At 37.1% G+C, this 20771-nt stretch overlaps 1 long non-coding RNA gene across 1 annotated transcript; it reads right to left on the bottom strand.

Annotated features, from left to right (window-relative positions):
* Nucleotides 1-8189: 8189 nt before the first annotated feature.
* On the bottom strand, nt 8190-9327 carry LOC145029455 (uncharacterized). Its single transcript, XR_013676552.1, has 2 exons — nt 8610-9327; nt 8190-8416 (listed from the first exon to the last, which is right to left on the bottom strand). It is a non-coding gene; the product is annotated as an uncharacterized LOC145029455 (long non-coding RNA).
* Nucleotides 9328-20771: the final 11444 nt, after the last annotated feature.

The raw sequence follows: 20771 nt of genomic DNA, 5'->3' as shown, positions 1-20771 counted from the left end.
AATTAAAAGGATTTACTCTGAAAATGTTTAAAAAGCATAAATGAAACCGGTCTTTTCTGGCCAAGATTTTGGGGATGTCACAGATTAGGCTTGATCTAATATGATAAAGGCAAGTTTCCATAAGATAAATATCAAAAAAATCCCGATTTTTGCTCTTCCTGACGCTCGGACTCGCCAAGTGCCCAATTGGACTCGCCGAGTCAGGCCAACTCGTCGAGTCCACCATGGGACTCGCCGAGTCCATGAATCAGAATCACAAAATTCGAATTTTGCAGGCAAGAAACAAACAATCATGCATCAATTTAATAGAAACCAATCTAGGCTCTGATACCACTGATGGGTTTTGGCTATATAAACATTCCTATGTGCACATGCAAACCCTAATGCTTGGATCTAGGTTTCTCTAATTAAACATGCATTGAATCCAAGACTTCTAATGGCTAATAAGGTATAAGAACAATACAAAATCAGAGTTAGAAGTTTACCTTGAAACACTTGTTTGATCTTCTTGTTCTTGGAGCTCTAGAGTCACAAATATCACTCCTCTAATGGCTTACAAACACCAACTAGCAAGGAGGATGATTTGAGAAAGAGGAGAGAGGACAAAAATCGGCCAGGGTTCTTCCAAAGACACAGGTGTCGATTTCCCCACCCCAAGAGGTCTATTTATACTTGTAAGGCTCCTAGGGTTTCACCCTTAAACCCTAATTGGATAACTTAAGCCCTAAGCAATCCCAATCCTTTCCATGATAAGCCTTGGACGATTTTATGGCTATCCTTAGCCCTAGAAATCGTCCACCCCTTATCCTTAAAGGATATATAGCCCAAAGTGTAACTATCAAACAATTGACAGTTTATATCCTCTTATTTAATTAATCTCTTTAAGTCACCAAATTAATTCCTAATTAATTTATGGCTTATTTTAATCAAATAATAATATTATTGTTCCTTATATTATTCTCATAATATATTAATAATATTTATTCTCTCATAATAAATCACCTTGTCAAGTTGCTATGGTGAAGGCAACCCAAAAGGACCATGCACAATCGGGTCAAATACTTGCCTAATATAGTTGCAGCCTTAGACACTATTCCAACAGTAATGAGGTAAGACTGTCATGAATCCGACTGTAGATTGTCTAAAGCTTTTAAACATAACAAAAGTTTGCTGCAGTGTTCATGAGTGCTCCTGAAATAAGATTTGAGTATTAGATTAAACACAGGCTCACATGAATCACTTCATGGATTTTATAACGAGTGATTGTGAGGAGGTAATATCTTATATTCTTGAAATGGAGACATATAGGTGTTTTTTACAAGTCGGTTGCACATTGATAATGTGTAAATGCACCAGTAACTTGGTGTTACAAAATATATTATTGTGTGTGATTTGATGAGTGAATAGTACAAGCATATGAGTTGAAGTTTATCCATTCCTTTTACCCTAAGAGGGATAAAAGTGATATCTGTGGGCCCCTTGATGATTTAGTGATGACACCCTAAGAGCTTGGCTAAGCCTAGACTAAGTTGATATGTTCAATTGTAGTATGTTGTCAGTCGTCATAAGTTGGAAATCGGGAAACAACTCATAGACAGAGAGAATGATTATAATCCATGTCTCATGTCTATACAATATCTAGAATGGAGGAATATATGATCCCTTATCTAAAGGATGCGTTGCTGATAAGATCAGAGTTTGGCAACGGCTTTTGAAAGCTACGATTACTAATCAAATTCTGAAGTTGTACGCAATAATAGTTAATAGAACTATCCAAGCGGGAGACTGTTGGATAAGGTGTATAAGCCCATAACTATTTTTGGTATGTACTTGATTTAATTATGAACATGGTCCTTTTGGGTTGCCTACACTCATGCAACTTGATAGGATGACAAGAGAAAAGATAGTAGAATTTATTATATGAATAATAAATTCGTACTCAAAATGGTTTTATTGATATATTATAAGATTAATATATTATTTGGAAATCATATTATTTAATTAATATTTATAGGAAATTAATTTGGAATTAATTTGGTGATCAAAAGAGATTGATTAAATAAAGGGGACTGATATTGCAATTAATTGTTCGTTGTTGGTTGGGCTATGGACTCCTAATAGAAGAGATTGGACGAAATCTATGGGAAGCCCATTAGGATTTCGTCCAAGGGGCTTTCTAGAAGGGGTCCATGGATTGCATAAGGCCTAAGAAAGGAAATTAGGGTTTCCACCTTAAAACCCTAATTTCCTCAACTATAAATAGATTCCTTAGCATATGGAAATTGGCCATACGTCTTCTTTGAGTTTCCCTAGCCAATTTCCTGCCCTCTCCTAAATCATTCTTGTTGCAATAGTGTTTGTGATTCCATTAGAGGTGCAACATTTAGGGCACTAAGCTTTCAAGGTCAATGAGTTCTTATAACAAGTTGAGGTAATCATTATAACTTGTGTATTATGTTAATTTCGAAATAAGCATGCTAGATTAGGGTTTATTGCTTTGGTATTCATAGTTGCATGTTCAATTTAGAAAAACCTAGATCAAAGCAATTAGGATTGCATGTACACCATAGAAATGAAGTTGTGCTCAAAACTTAACAATATCCATATGAAAATGTCTGTCAAATATATTAGAGTAAACATCCCAGGCTAAAAACATCATGGTGTGTGCAATGCAGTCATCGCAAGCTCTTCCCTTTGCTATCGGAAGTACCTGAAACCAAAACTGAAAACTATAAGCACGAAGCTTAGTGAGTCTCCCTAAACTACCACATACCATACACATAATCACATAATAATATAACATTGGCCCCACCCCTTCTTTAGGCCCCGCTCGACATCGGACAATGTCCGACATCGGGCCTCGCTTGGCATCAAGAAAATCTCGGTATACGTTTAACATATCAACAAGTACACATGAAATAATCACATAACATAAACATATAAAGCTTCCCCAGGCCATGACCAGCATCAGACTGAAATCCGAAAGCATACAAACATCTATCATGCATTACCCGACATCTGATTGTAATCCGGAAACATACAAATACAGACACATGCAAGAATCACGAAGACATCAAGCATACAAACATTCCTCGGGCATCGCCCGACATCCGACTGTAATTTAAAAATCCTATAAGTATACATCAGGCCCTGCCCAATATAGGGCCTTAGTCCGGAACATACTAACATAAATATACGGGCCAAAATTGGTGTCTTCGATCTGTTCATACAGGAGGAAACTCACCTCAAATGTTGGCTGATAGTTGAAACGTCTCTGCCCTGGAATTAGCTCTACTCACTCCCTGAACCAATACAACCCGTTAGATACCATTTCACACTCATCATTCTTTAGGGTCAACCATGGTCAAAGTGACATCTAAGTCAAAGTCAAAGTCAACGCTCCGAGTTGAGGAGTCAAGCTGTCGAGTTTACTCCTCAACTCGTCGAGTTCCCCTAAATTACAGAATCGTGAAATCACGATCCAAATCGTCGAGTTCCTCCTTCTCAATAGAATCGGGACTTTTCCAGTACAACTCGTCGAGTTCCCTTGTGGACTCATTGAGTTACTTCTTTTTCAACAGAGTATGGAATATTCTAAACCAACTCGCCGAGATCCCTTATGGACTCATCGAGTTCATCAGTCTGTCAATCTTCTTAATACATTTAGCCCTTCTTCTTCAAGTCCAGGTCCCATATTCCAGACCTGGACCGAAAATACATCTAGGAGGTAAACTTTCCAACTTTACCCATTAAAACCCACTTTAGAAGAAATAAGCCTTATCCCTAACCCCAAAAGGGAAACTTCTTGATCCAAAACAACCAAAACTGCAAGATAAACCATGAGATCATTGATTTGGACTCTAGGTCCTAAATGATCATGTAAAGTCTTAAACTTTATCCACATGCATGGCCATAAAAGGCCTTAAAAGAACAAAATGATGGTATAAAGGTTGCATGAGACTTCCATGGCCATAAAGTTGGCACCTTTATGCCATGAAAACCCCTCGAGGAATTAGATCTGAAGTATAAACCCATTTGGCACGTCCAACTCCCAAGGACCATGATATTTGGACCAAAACCAATCAAAATAACCCTAAAAGAAGATCTAAACAACTACAAAGTAAGGTTCAAGCTTTATACCAGCAAAATGTCATGGATGGGGAAAGGATTCTAGATCTATAAGCTAATTATTGTGTCCTCAATCTTTTCCTTCTTCCAATGGATTCAAGCACACACTAAAACACTTAAAATGGGTCACACACACGCACTCATAATAACATTAGGGTTTCAGGATCTAGGGTTAGGGACTTGGAGGCTGGAAATAAGGCCAACACCTTGGGGTTAAGGTGTTTAAATAGGGTGCAAACATGGGAAATTAGGGTTTCATATATGCCAGCCTACTCGTCGAGTTGAGGCCTCCTAACTCGTCGAGTAGGTTACTTAAAATACACTGCCCTTATGATCTCTACTCTACGAGTTTGAGGCTCCCAACTCGTCGAGTTGCTTTATAAAATGGAATAAATTATAAGTTAAATACATACCTGGAACCAGGTGTTGCATACTATACTTCCAAATGTCCATAAGCAACCATTCTATTGGTAAGCCTCAGACTGTTTGTAACATCTGAAATTCTAGGTATCATATTTTAATTATTTAGTTTGTGTCAAGAAGATGGACTCGACAAGTGGACGCTTAGACTCATCGAGTAGGATCGTGATTGCTGACTAGATTTAATGAATGGACTCGACGAGTCGGCAAGTTGACTCGACGAGTTTGCGTTGTGGACAAAAACCCTAAATCCTCGGGCCTGTGCCCTATTTAATGGATATTATGGACCTCATTTGCGGCCACCTTCACCCTTGAGAGCACCAGAGAACCTGAGAGCATTGTGAGTGAGGAAAGAAGCCATTTTCATCATTTCTAGTGTGATCTTGCAAGAAAGAAGGAAGGAAGGAAAGCTAAGCAGATTGAAGAGCTCAGATCTACTACCATTTGATCAGAAAAGGGTGCTAGAGGTATAAGTTTATGCTTATTCTCGTGTATATGGTGATCTACTTGAATCTAAGGTTTTCTTATGCCTTCTTTTGCTTGAATTCAAAGCATATGAGGTACCCAGGTGGAATTCTTCTTAGATCTGGACCTTAAGAGGTCTAGAGAGTCCTATCTATCCTGCTTTATGCTATTCCTTTGGAGATATAAACCTAGGTTGCCATTTTAGAAGCTATTTCACCAAAAGAATCCCTATGAGTGTTGAATGAGTGTAAAGGTTGTACCTTTATGTGATTATTGTGTATTGGAAGGTCAGATCTATAAGTTAGAGAAGTAGATCTGACCTTAGAAGGTCTTTTGAGTGTTGCCATGGAGGGAACTCGTCGAGTCCATAAGGGGACTCGACGAGTCGAGTCGGGTTGCCCCACGATTCGTGACCAGTGGTAACTTGTCGAGTGAAAGGTTAACTCGACGAGTCGAGTGAGGATTTATGAGGATTAAGAGGACACGCATGGACTCGCCGAGTCACACGAGTGCACTAGACGAGTTTGGTAAAAGTTTGACCATTGACTAGAGTTGACCTTTGGGTTTTGGTCAAGCTGGTTCAAGAGAGGCCAGGGAGGGGTAGAATGGTCTTCTACCCATTCTTTAGAAATGAGGACAAGAGATATTATTGATTAGAGATGTTATTATGTTGATAGGAGGAGGCTAGGCCGGGTTATCGAGCCGAGAGGTTATCCGACATCGTACGAGGTGAGTCTTCTCACTATACTTTACCTAGAGTGGTAATTATGTGTGACCGGAAGGTCTTATGTGCTATGATGAGTATGTGATGCATGATGTTATATGATATGTATGTGCTATGTTATCTTATGAGTATTATGATATAGACTAGAAGGTCAACAGTGTATGGGCCGGAAGGTCAAGATGATACGAAACGGAAGGTCAGAGAAGTGGGATCAAAAGGTCTAACGGGACTATGAGACGGAAGTCCCCTGAGACACAACGACCGGAAGGTCTTGTAGAGTTGTAGCCTTGAGCGGCGTATGTTTTCTATGTGGTATTTTGGGGGACTCACTAAGCGTTTATGGTTACCATTTATGTGATATGTGTTTTAGGTACCAGCGAGGATCACAGGAAGGCGCCGACATGATCTGTACACATTGATGGAGTTTTATGTATTTGAGATCTTGGGATTGTTTTATTTGGACGACATGTGTTACATTGGATTTGATATTTCTTATGAATGAAATTATGTTTTAAAAATGAAAAGAAAATTTGTTTTGGAAATTCACGTTGTTACACTGTTCTTGACAGTTGTTTAACAACTTTAGTCACATCTTGTTCTAGTCATTTTTCCCTCTCAATGCCCTAGGCATTAGGAAAAACCAGAACAAGTAAATATTATAGCATATGTAATCAATCTTATATCCGAAGCATATGGGATTCGATACATAATGTCTTACATAAAGACTTGATGCTTGATCAGTCTCTTGCTATAATATTCCATATATCGAATTTCCTATATTGAATCATTTCAACACGACATTCATATATGTCCAAGACTAAGTTCCATTAAAACTTCAATCTAAACTTTTAGATTTGAAATGAAGTATGAGTTCCCTTTCCCCTAAATCTTTCTGTAGCGAAACAATTCTCAAATTTTGCAATTTGCAAATTTTAAATCTTTGATTCCTATAATTAGTATTGCTAACTTGCAACACTTTGCATAACAATTATGGTCCCACTAGCTATGATATGTATCCAGAAATCAACTAGACTTCCAGAAATCAATACTATCGACTTTATTTTAGATTTTTGATATGTAGTGCTTCAAGAAGTTTTTATCTAGACTTCTCAAGCTCATACACCTTCATTAGATAGCATATATGTGTGTTTAAACCCTTTCATAACTTATAGTTATAATTCCTGAATGTTCAAACTATTTCTTGTCATTTCTCACAATTCGAACTATGAAAAGGGATGTCGTAATCATATACGAATTAGAGAATGAAATTATTACAACTGCTAACCATAATGATATTAACCAGATTCAAAATCTACTAGCGAAAGTGTTTCCTCATAATCATTTTCATGAATTAGAGAGAAACCTTTTGCCACTTAGATTTTATGGTATATGTGTTCCTATCCATGAAAATTTGTCATTTCCAACCTATAATCATAAGATAAGGTTGAGGACAAAACCAAAATCAAATTTGTTTTCATGGAGTGAACTTTTTGTATTCCAAGTTTCTTGCCTTCTGGTAGCATAAGGGCCTACCAGCGCTTCCAGGTTGTCAAGCAACTCAACAAATAACCAAAGACTTCATAACAAAGTTGTCAAGAACTTTATGCATTTATGACACTGTTCAAGTGGTGGTTGACCGTTTAACCAAGTCTGCCTATTTCCTAGCCACCAAAGAACTGACATGACGGAGAAACTCACCAGGACCTATCTTAAAGAAGTAGTCAGACTACACGGTGTGCTAGTATCTATTATATCGGACCGATATAGCATATATATTTCTAGATTTTGGCAATCATTATAAGGATTCCAAGGAACCAAACCCGACATGAGTATTGCATATCATCCATAGAAAGATGATCGGGAACAAATAAAGATACAAACTTTGGAAGACATGCCGCAGTACCTTGATGATAGACTTCAATAATCAAGGGATACTCACTCACCACAACCTAACATTACGCAGACACATTTAGAAAATTTATATATATCAATAATATTGTAGTTATATATTTATAAGTTGTATATTATTGGTATCTATGCGACTTCAAAATATCCAAATTAATCGTTTAATCGCAATAGATATATGTTATATAATAAAAATTATATCACAATATATATATATATATATATATATATATATATATATATATATATATATATTCACATGAGTCCGAGACATGTCATAATCCGATATATGTGGTCGATTAAATTTTCATAAATATATTTTAGATATATTACAAATTTTAATTTAAGAGACCAATGCATAACAAAATAATAATTTTACATTCCTAATATATATATATATATATATATATATATATATATATATATATTGAAAATCCTTAATAAATACCACTAAATACATCACTTTAATATACCAAAGACCAAACACAAATAAATAAATAAATAAATAAAATATGACAGCTTGCACAGTGACACACTCAAAGCAAACTACACACAAAAGAAACAAAATTTATTTTTAAAATCAATTCACACAAAGAAAATATGAGCCTTCTTCTTCGTTGTTCTCACATCAAACAGGAACAAGTAAACTGAGTTGAAGATTACTTGAACAATTTCTTCAACCCAAAACTACACTCAAACAAAACCTGTACAATGCTAAAGTGAACACTCAAACTCAACCACAAACTGATACTTTGTTCTTGATCTCATGTACACCTGCAAACAAGAAGAACAGCAATACGTTTTTTTATGCTTCATTTTCTTCGTGTAAAATTTCAAGCAACCAAAACACCCACCTAAATCTATTGATTTAAACCCATCGATTTCTGTGGAAAATAAAGCCAAACACACACGAAAACCCATTGATTTCTGTCTAAAACAAGCCAAAAAAAAAAAAAAAAAAGATAACCTCGAAAAAGCAGTCGGAAACGCCGGCTGCCAAAACTCCAGGCGACCCACTGCCGCCCTACAACTCCCCGGCTGCCACAACCCCAGGCGACCCACTGCCGCCCTACATCTCCCATCTGCACCCACCGAAGACCACCGCAGCTTCGTTGTTCTACTATCGAGCACCGCTGCCAAAACCCCCCACCGGAGCTGCTGTTTCTACTTGCCTTGCTCCATCGGGCCAAATGTCCTGCTTCCCTTCGCATGCGCTACCGGAATCGAAGAAGTATCCGGGAACTGCTTGAGCAGCCCTTGCTGCTACCGAGACCGACGAAACCCTTCTGGCCTCCTTTTCCCCCCTTCACACCTCATCATCGGAGAAGGAGCGAAGCCTCGCTTCTTCGTCCCTTCTCTTTTCTTCGGACTATTCGAACGTCGGAGGCGCTCACATCCTCACAGCTTCACCCATCGCGAATCGACGGCAGTTTGCTGCCCCATTCTTCTTCTTCTTTCGCTCTAGCCGATCCGGAGACTCCTCCCTCCCTGCGATCTGCAATCGCCGATACCACCCTCGGTCCCCTTTTTTGCCTGCGACGAGCAAGCAACCAAGGGTCGAAGTTGGTGTTCGATTCATCCTCCACCTGCAATGACGCTTCCGTTCCTGTGCTGCCTTGGGTTCATACGCCTTCATCCATTGCCCGATCAAACAAAAGGAACGGGACATAAAAAACCTAAATTTGATGAAGTTTTGGGCCACTAATCACAAATGGTCCGTCGATAGTATTTCCTTTTACAAAAGCCCTAAAATCATTTTATATTTGTAAAATGAGCAAAATACACCCTCACTTGAACCATTTCTGCAAAAATAGTCCATTTCCCAAACTTTGGTGTATTTTATTCAAAACGGACCCTGCCATGGAGATTTCTTAACAATACCAGCCCAAGACTTAAACATTAAACCCATTTAAACCATTTAAGCCCCTACCTTGAAATATTTTAACCAAAGCAGTCCTATTTTGGTTAATTAAGTTTACCCAACAACCCCCAATAGTTTAGATTCGTTACAAAAAGTCCTAGAAATATTTCAAAGTTTAAGAAATTTGACTTTGCGGTTTTTCACGTCAAGCTTCTCAAAGAAACTGAATTCGAACGATTGGAACTCAGGCTTTAAGGGTGAGTGCTTACGGTCCCTTTTTAATGTTTTAATTATTTCGGGAGAATACATGTGCCTAAATATTTTCTTTATACAAATCAATTTCCTTTTATGCAAAAATAAAGTAAATATAGTTTACAAAAATATTATTATTTAACAATTTCCATATTGTTACAGATAAACTAGTATAAACTTTTCGTATACGTATTATGGTTATTTTACCGTGAAATAACCATTTCACACAAAAAATACTACATGATACAAAATTATATGATTTTTATATGACATTGCATATTGTAACAAGCACGTTATGAAACTTTGTAGTATTTCAAGGATTTAAGCTATTATTATGCATGTTTGTTTATATGTTTAAGTACACAACGTTTATACATGTACATATGTTCATTAATTTGAAACATTCATTTTTATAAAAGCGAGCACATTACACTTTTGCATACATGTCAAACATACTCGGATTTTATAAACCTCATACAACGATATTCATTATGCCTAGTGACTTAATCGCAATTATGTTAGGGCTGAGAGTTATTCACAAACTTTTTAGTTAACGGTTTTTTAGTGAGACGCTACGTTATTCATTAACTAAGTCTAACCACTTAGCATACCCACACTACTATAACAGTTAATCTTCGAAGGAAGATACATGTGAATAGATCTATACTGGTTTGACATCCCACATATGGTTGCTAGCTACAACCTAGACTGCTCAATCGAAGTGGGTTATAGGTGTCTATAATTTTTACTGCAACTTCTAATGAAGCGTTGTAGTTCGATACACTCAAGTCACATAGATCGGTTATAGAACTCACTATAAACATTAACTCGAATATCACTCTCTCCTTTACTACAAATCATAAACTTGATTCGTTCAAAACCATTTTTAGCATGAATCTACTTATACTAATACACCTTTTGGAATATTCAAAGATTATTTAAATATGGTTACTTATAAAGAAAATACCTTTTGAAACGCTTTTAAAGTTATTATTACTGCTGTTAGCATAAAACCTGTAACGCTCACTAACTTTGTGTTGACCCTCAAAACTACATGTATTTTTAGGAAATCACTAAACAAACATTCAAGAAGGATTGGATTATAGGTGACCTAGTTTACTTGCTGTATTATATGCCTATCTGTCAAGACAAATTCATGTATTATTATTATTGAATGTAAAAACATTGTTGTACTTGTGCTATATATTCAGTTTACCTGTGATCCATGAACTTAGTCGCACAGCCCGGCGTGTTCCGCCGCCTCGGTCGGAGGTGTGACAGATTGGTATCAGAGCTACTTTGGCTATACACAACTCGTATCCTCGTAGGAGGAATATAACTATAGCAACTAGCTTCTAATAAAAGTATTTTTATTATTAATTACGCTACTTTTTAGCTACTTACAGTATGGGGAATCAGGTTTGAAATGTCACTTGGGTTGTTGGATTTCAGAATGGCTTAATTGCTAAAATGGTATTACTTCTGGTGTTTCTTGTCTGGCCCTCGTCTGTACTTGGTAGTCTCGGAGTACAAAAGAAAATTTGGTAATGTTGCAAACCCCACCAACAATAACATATAATATTTATATATACTCTGACACGTGATGAAAACACTTAATAAAATTCTAAAATGCCTCCACTTAAAACTATATACTCAACCCTTTAGGTCAAACACCTCAACTAAGGTTAGTACCGTACATAAGTCATACCATAAATAAACCTGGAATGTATGCCTATGTTATTTATAGTTGGGCCAGTGCACAACCAACCTTGATCAAGGCGTTTGACATACTACAATGGTTGAAAGTTTTAGAGATTGAAGGATGTTCTTAAGAGAGGGATGCGACAAAGGTGTCGTGCATCATGATTGCTACCATGACTGTTGAGCTTCAAAAGTGCTATGAGGACTTTTGGCCCTATGAGATCCACCAAGATTTGATGGAAAGGTACCATCAAAGTTGTGACAACCCAAAACTTTTTGTCTTGTAAGTCCAGCCAATCAATCGAGAGTCAGACTCATTTGTGCTATCTTTTAGCATCGTTCAGGGTCTGTTTAAGTGTTCTAAGCCTAGTACATTCAAGTTTTGGGTTTAGGGATGAGTTAACGTAGGTTCTTCATGTTACATTTGAGCCAAGCACTCCATCAAGAGGAGTGTGCGGCCGCACACATGAGTGTACGATCGTACACTCAAGGTGGTCGCGAACCCATGCCCATATATAAGCTATTCCTTCATTTTTCACACTTTCTCACACATCCAAGGCAAGAAAGTCGGTTCTCTCTCAACTATCATCAAGAACACTCCTTCTAATCTTCAAAAGTGATAAGTGTTTCTTCATGTACCTTGTTATACTTGAAAGACCACTAGATCCAAGCCATGATTCTTCATGTTTCAACATCCCTTCATGATCTTGAAGGGAGTACGGTCGTGAACCATTTATAGGTTCATTGGTCGTACACACCTCAAGACCCTCCAAAATGAGAGCTTTGTTCATCATCTTATTGTATATTTGACACACTAGTTTCCCCATGGATCAAACACCCCTATTTGCATGATTTCCCATAAGTGTATGGCCATACACTCATTGACCATACACTCCTTGGCCGTACACTCCCTTGTGTGGCTGTAAACCCCTTATAGTCAATCATATGTGATTGTAACACTTTCTAGTAAGTGTTTCCTAGTCCCTAAGGGTGTTTCTTTGCATTTTAGTTGTTTAAAACACTAATTGCATGCCTATATATGCTATTTTATGTCATTTAGGACTCATTTATGTATTGGGAATTCAGTCGTGGATCTTCTCATCCTTACATGAATCTGCAATTGAATCACCTACATAAGGTAAGTTCATACCTCTATAATGAATCTTTTAAATGTTTTTAAATGATTTTAAGGGGGGAATACAAGTTGAACACAATGATAAATGTGTAAATATTATTTGTGATAACCATCACGTTAAAGGATTTCTTATGCTTTTATAAGTAATCAAAATCATTTCAAAAACTTTTTTTAAGTTATGTTACTTTATTGTTTATAAAACTCCGTTTTTAAAGTACGAGCATAACTTAGTAGATAATCGAGTCTTTTCTACAAATCAGAGGCAGTTCAAAACAAACATACTAGTAAACTATAATAGGTATAGTTTAGGGGTTCATAACATACTATAACGAGAAACAGAAAGAACATACTATAAAGAGAAATAGGGAGGAACGTACAATAACTATAGCAGAAGAACAAATCATGATTTACGTACTTATACTATATATTTCCAGTAACCTAGGAAGGAAACATATCATTAACTCATTGTTCTAAACAAAAGATGATAATAAACATGGTATAAGGTTATATATATATATATATATATATATATATATATATATATATATATATATATATATATGGTACATATACAAAGTGCCAGTATATATATATATATATATATATAGGGTACATCTACAAAGTATCAGATTTATTTAAAAAGGGTACATCTGCAAAGTACCGGACAATAGTAAATAAAACATGTTGATATATACAAAACTCAGAACACGAACAATCAGTTAAAAAGGAGCCTATAATGCTAACTTTATGATTCCTTAGTAGATACATCAGGGATATATATTAATAGGGTCCGACAAACAATAGGATGTGTGACTTCCGCTTCATTTCCTATTCCTTGTTTGGTTGTGGGCTTAGAGCAGATTCACCCAGTCTACTATCTACTTGATCTTGGGTGTATATATATTCCGTATACACCAAGTAATCATAAGGAGTACCAGGTATAGGTCAGGTCATAATATACAAATTCAGTATACTGTTTTCTAGTACAAAAACATACTTTTCAGATAGAAGATGTAGTAGACTAAACTAGAAACTTATCAGTAACAAGGGTTTAATCCATTTTATTAAACAAGTATAACTTAAAGGACCTTTAATGGTTAACTCTATAATACCTTAATTTATACATCAGGGTTATATATAATTAACATCCGATAGGCAGTTGGATGTGTGCTTTCCGCCTTACTTCATGTTCCTTGTTTGGTTGTGGGCTTAGGGTAGATTCACACAATTAACTATTTGTTCAACATTAGATTATATATAGCTAGTTTAAACTAAGTGATTATAAAAGGAAGTATTGTGGTTACCATTTTTACTAAAGGAAATAAGGTTTTTTCTTAAACAATGTTTTCATTAAATAAAGGAACTATTACAGTTAACTCCGTGAGTGCCAAATGAATCCATCAGGGTTATGTAGAGTAAAGATCTAACAAACACTGAGATGTGTGACTTCCGCCTCATTCTTTGTTCCTTGTTTGGTTGTGGGCTTAGGGCAGATTCACACAATCGATTGTCTGTTTACTCTAAATTGTATATAACTTGTATCCATTTAGTACTCATAGAAAGGATTGTAGAGTCATTTTACTTTCAATCATTACATCATAAAATATAGGATTTTCTAGAGGAACATGAGAACTTTTCTAAAAAGAACTTACAACATAGTTTACATCACTAAAATACTTATGAACTCACCAGCTTAAATGTTGTTCTACTCGTTCAAAATAACGTGTATTTTCAGGAAACTAGTAGACATGTACGCGCACTGGGATTCAGAAGATGAAGTATAGTATCTCCATGTCTTGTTTTGTTATTTAGTTTTGGATTCAATCTTTTGTGAATCACTACTTTGTAAACACTTTAATATTAATACAATGGTTGTTTGTTACTATGATTACTATGATACATGTGTTGTGATACTAAACATGATGTCCTCCGCCCCCGAATGTTTCCGTCGTTCCGGTTTGAGGGTGTAACAAAAGTCCTCGATAGGAAATGTACGAAATCATTGCTTCATGACTACAACTAATATGAAGGATGGAGAGTCCATCACGACCCACTTGCAAAAGATGCAAAGGTTTGTGGACCGCTTGTTGAAGCTTAATGTCAAATTTGATGAAGAGTTTTCCATTGACATTATCCTACACTCTTTGTCTCCTTGTTATGATCAGTTTAGAATGAGTTATCTTATGAACAAGGAGTAGGTCACTATAAGCAAGCTTCAAGGCCTACTAAGAATTGACAAAAGTAATTTGAAAGATAAGTATGTTGTACCCACTCCTAATGATATTGCCCCTGTTATGGAAATTGGACATAGGAAAGGAAACCAGAGGAAGGCTCCTTATAAGAGCCACAAGGGAAAGACCCATGATTGATCCTCTTCTAGTGGGACCAAAAGTCGTACTGCTAAACCCTCTTCCAATCCAAAGGAAGCAGAGTGCTTCCATTGTCATGAAAAGGGAAATGGAAACGAAGTTGCCCTAAATAATTGCAGAACATCAAGGATGTGAAGATAACTTCACATGTATTTACACTATTCTGTCAAATAACTCATCACATGCTAATTCTTGGGTCCTTGATACAGGATGTGGTTTTCAAATTTGTTATGATTTGTAGGGACTAAAAGAAGTGGGGATGTGGAGCACGGAAAGATGAACCTAATCATGGGAAATAGGAAAGCATCGCTTGTCACCAATATTGGAGATTATTCTTTATTGCTTACTAGTGGGTTAAATTTAGAGTTGAATAATTGATGCTACTCGTCAGATATGGCGAGAAACATTATTTATTTTCATGGTTTGTATAAACAAGGTTTTATATTTTCATTTAACAATGAAATTGGTTCTATTAATGCTTTTTATAATGGTATCTTTTATCTTGAAGCAATGCATTGTAATGGTATATATGAAACTGTGATGGTTGTAGATAACTTAGGAAATTATGTGTTGCATATCGATTCGTCCAATGGTTTGGACAAAGCATGATTGTGGAATTGTCGTATTGGACATGTCAACAAGAAACGCATAGCCCTTTTCCAAAAGGCTAGAGTGTTGGAGTCATTTGACTTAGAGACAGATGACACATGTGAATCTTGTTTGCTTGGAAAGATGACTAAGTCACCTTTCACTGGTACTTGTGAAAGAGGTGAGGGTTTGTTGGATCTCATACACACTGATGTGTATGGACCCTTAAGATCCACCACAAGTGATGCTAACCGCTTCTATGTGAATTTTACCTATGATTACAGTAGATATGGGTATATCTAGTTAATCAAGAATAAGTCAGAGACCTTTGAAAAGTTCAAAGAGTTTTAAACAAGAAGTGGAGAATCAGCTGGGCAAGAAGATAAAGATGCTCTGATCAGATCGAGTTGGTGAGCATCTTCATATTGAGTTTCACAACTATCTTAAAGAATGTGGAACTGTTTCACAATTGACGCCACTTAGGGCACCACAGCTTAATGGTGTGGCTGACAGGTGCAATCGAAAGTTGTTGGATATGGTTCGTTGCATGATGAGTCGAGCTTCATTGTGTATCTCATTATGGGGGTATGCCTAAGACACTGCCGCCCATATCCTTAATCTATTCCCAACCAATAAGGTTGCCAAAACACCTCACAAAATGTGGACAGGGAAGGTTCCCTCGTTGGCACATATCAAGGTTTGGGGTTGCGAGGTTTTCATAAGACGAGAGAATCATGACAAGCTCAAACCTCGAAGTGAGCGTTCTATTTTCTTTGGCTAACTACAAAAATCCTTTGGATATCTCTGTTGGATAAGGTGTCTAAGTCCATAACTATTTCTGGTATGTACTTGACCCGACCCGGCATGGTCCATTTGGGTTGCATGGCACCATGCAATTGGATAAACTAAATGAGAGAAATAACGCTTGGAGATTATTAATATATTATAAGTTCTAATATATTAATAATATTATTTGATTAGTTTGATCAAGAATTAATTTAGAATTAATTAAGTGATCAAAAGATAACTAATTAAATATATGGGTTGATTAAGTAAATCATCCATATCTTGTATAGTGGGCTAAAAGGCTCCATGGATCATCAAGTTGGGTTCCACCCATAGGATGCTCCATGGATGCTCCATGGGAGTTACAAACCCATGGATCATGGAAATGAAGAGTCATGACACATTAAGGTTTAACCCTAGATGTGTCAACACTATATAAGGAATATGATCTCCTCCCAAATCGGTTACACTAAGTAATAAGGGGGCTTGGCCGATTTTGTAGAGTGTGTGTTCTCTCATAAGTTCTTCCAAGAGCATTTGGTGTTGTGTGAAGCATTTGAGGCATCACCACTTGAGGTGCTAGGCTCACAAGGTTTCAAGGAACACAAGCAACAACAAGGTAAGTTATTCTATCTATACTTTATGTTAAAATTGTTCCCATGTATGCTAGATAGGATATAACCTTGGAATTCAACTTTGCATGACAAATTAGACAAACATAGATCCAAGGTTATTAGGGTTGCATGTACACTTAGGAAGTGTTAGAATGCTCAAAACCCATCAGTGGTATCAGAGCCTAGGCTTGTTTGCTCTTATTTGTGCTTAAAAGTTGAAAACAGAATCGGAAATTTGCTGTCTGTGATCGGACTCGTCGAGTCCATAGGGGGGACTCGTCGAGTCCATGTGTATCTTCAACCAACTCGGCGAGTCATGTTCATGCACTCGGCGAGTAGGGTCGAATGAGTGCAGAATTTCGATTCAGTTGCTGGAAAATGAATTAGAAACATTACCCTAAACTGTTTTAGTTAATATAAACTTGTTTTTGGTGGTGTAATGTTTTGCTAATTCATTTACAACAACTAGTTATCAAAATTACAAAGTTTTATGTAATTTTTGATTATGTTCATATTCATGTTCTTGTTCTTATGATGTTTTAGATGATCATAGGAATTATTTGTAACCTATTTGGTAGTTTAATTCTTGATCATAATGTGTTTTAATGGAGTCCATAACTTATCCTTAAGTTATGGAAAACCAAGAGTCACTTGAGTTAAAAACCATTAAGAAAACACAAGAGTTATAAAAATGAAGAGTCTTCATTTTATGACTCTATTAAACTCATAAGTTACAAGAAATGAAAAGTTTTGAAAGTTACAAAACTTGCCCTCAAGTTTTGGAACAAGTAAAGTTAAGTTAAAACTTTAGTTCCAACCCCTAGAATTTTAAAAGTTAAAATTCAACCCTTATACTTATATTATGATAATTTAATAATTATATATATATATGTATAAGAATAAAGTCGTCTTACCGCTAGTACGCTTCATTCACGAAGCCGGTCTATAAGGTGGGTATAAGGTTGTTGCCTATAAAATGGTGACTTAATGGGTGTATATTCTCACCCACCGCTTGCTTGACTGGTGGAGGGTCGTTAGCCGAACGGGTAAGACAACGACTTATAAATTCTCATTCAAAGTATGATGAATATATAAAGTAACTAAATGTTTATTAAATTCCCAATCTTAGTTACTTTAGGAAAAATGTGAATAAGGTGCTAATCCATGAAATTACACTTTACACTTTGTCTGAGTCGTTGGTGGAGCGTGTGTGGTTAACCGGCACACTAACTTGGAATTAACAAGGTAGGTAAAGGGTGACCTAAGGTTTATTATAGTATCGGTGGAGCGTGTGTGGTTTACCGGCACATCGATTGAGTGATAAACTTTAAGGGTACCAAGTGATTTGCATGGTTACTTCACACCTCGTTTTGTGATCCTCGGCATCCCAGTCACAAAACCTGGAGGGCACTCCCGAGATCGAAACATGCCTTTGAAAAGTTCATTGGATCTCAAAGAATCTAGGAATTTCTAAAACCAATAAAAACTAAATATTTAATATTTCGGTTTTCGTGGTGGAAATTGGTGAATCGTCATTCACCTACCTTTCAAATATGGTATAGCTTAGATTACGGCATACCTCTTCTAAGTTATATTATATTGTGATTGGATCCTAGCCTTAATATTACATTTGGGTGTTTTATTAAGGACTCTCCTAAATCTAAACTAAACTTGTTCTTCTTTTCAGATGTCTTCAAATAATGCTTCTGGCTCGAATCCTAATGGCTCCTTTACTCTTATGAGTCTGTGTGGGAAAGTCACCTTTGATGGATCCAACTTCAATAAGTGGATTAGAAACATCAGGATGATTACCCGCTACGAGGACAAAGAATATGTCCTTGACAAGGAGCTTAAGGAAATTGACGAGTCCACTGCAACTCCCCAGGAGATCGCTGACTTTCATACTCATGAAAGAGATGCAACCAAGGTGGCTTGCATCATGTTAGCCACCATGACAGCTGAACTCCAAAAGTCTTATGAAGACTTCTACCCTTATGAAATGCACCAAGATTTGATGGAAAGATACCATCAAAGTGCACGACAAGAGAGGTACGAAGTCATCTGCTCCATGATAACAACCATGATGAGAGTCCGTCACGAGCCACATGCAGAAAATGCAAAGGTATGTGGATCGGTTGCTGAAGCTCAATGTGAACTTCCCTGAGGAGCTTGCAATAGATATCATTTTGCACTCCTTACCATCGTGCTATGATCAATTCCGCATGACATATCACATGAACAAGGAAGAGGTCACCCTCAGCAAACTTCAGGGACTTCTCAAGACCGCAGAAACAGGTCTTAAGGGGAAGTCGGTTGCTATCACTCCTACTCCAGAAACAACTCCGGTCTTGGCAATCGGGCAGAGTCGAGGGAGGAAGAGAAAGAGATCTTCAAAGGGTACCAAGGCTCGGACCCTTGATGGCTCTTCTTCAAGTCGAACCAAGAAAGGTTTCATTACTCCTTCTTCTGACCCAAAAGAGGCTGAATGCTTCTATTGCCACGAAAAAGCTCATTGGAAGCGGAACTACCCAAAGTACCAGCAAGATGTAAAGGATGGGAAAGTCAAACCCAACCATGCAGGTATTTACACTATCATTTCTAATAACTCACTCCATTCGAAATCTTGGGTCCTTGATACAGGTTGCGGTATTCATATTTGTTGTGACTTGCAGGGACTAGGAAGAAGTGAGAATGTGGAGCAAGGAAGAATAAACTTAATCATGGGGAATAGGAAAGTTACACCTGTCACCAAGATTGGAGTTTATACTTTATCGCTAAGTAGTGGGTTAAATTTAGATTTGAATAAATGTTGTTATTCGCCAGAAATGGCAAGAAATATTATTTCCTTTCATGCATTGTACAAACAAGGTTTCACCTTTTCGTTTGATAATGAAGTTGGTTCGATTAATGCTTTCTTTAATAATGTACTTTATTTTAAAGCATTACCTTGTGATGGTGTGTATGAAGCTGTATCTATTGTAGATAACTTAGGAAATAATGTTTTGTGTATTGATTCTAATAATAATAACTTGGATAAAGCATCGTTATGGCATTGTCGTCTTGGACATATAAGCAAGAAACGCATAGGCCAACTCCAAAAGGCTGGAGTCTTGGAGTCGTTTGACCTAAAGTCAAATGATAGTTGCGAATCATGCTTACTTGGAAAAATGACAAAGTCACCCTTCACAGGCTCATGTGAAAGGGGTGAAGGTTTGTTGGACCTTATACACACGGATGTGTGTGGACCATTCAAACATGCCACAAGGGATGCTAATCGTTATTATTTGACTTTTACCGATGATTACAGTAGATATGGATATGTCTACTTAATCAAGCATAAGTCAGAGACTTTCGAGAAGTTTAAGGAATTTAAACAGGAAGTCGAGAATCAATTGGGCAGGAACATTAAGATGCTTCGATCCGATCGGGGTGGTGAGTATCTTAGTTCAGAGTTCCTCGACTATCTAAAGGAATGTGGGATTGTCTCACAATTGACACCTCCCAGGACACCGCAGTTGAATGGTGTGGCTGAGAGGCGTAATCGAACCTTGTTGGACATGGTTCGTTCCATGATGAGTCGAGCTTCACTACCAATCTCATTCTGGGGGTATGCCTTAGAGACTGCCGCCCATATCCTCAATCTAGTCCCTACAAAGAAAGTTGCCAAAACTCCTCACGAGATGTGGACTGGTAAAGTACCTAAACTAGACCACATCAAGATTTGGGGCTGCGAGGCTTTCATGAGACGCGAGACTCATGATAAGCTCGAACCCCGAAGCGAGAGGTGTATTTTCATCGGCTACCCACAGCATTCCTTTGGTTA

Source organism: Lactuca saligna, chromosome 2 (assembly GCF_052625555.1).
Source record: "Lactuca saligna cultivar CGN05327 chromosome 2, ASM5262555v1, whole genome shotgun sequence".
Taxonomy (NCBI): domain Eukaryota; kingdom Viridiplantae; phylum Streptophyta; class Magnoliopsida; order Asterales; family Asteraceae; genus Lactuca; species Lactuca saligna.
Note: the sequence above shows the minus strand (reverse complement) of the source record. Positions and strands in the feature narration are given on the sequence as shown.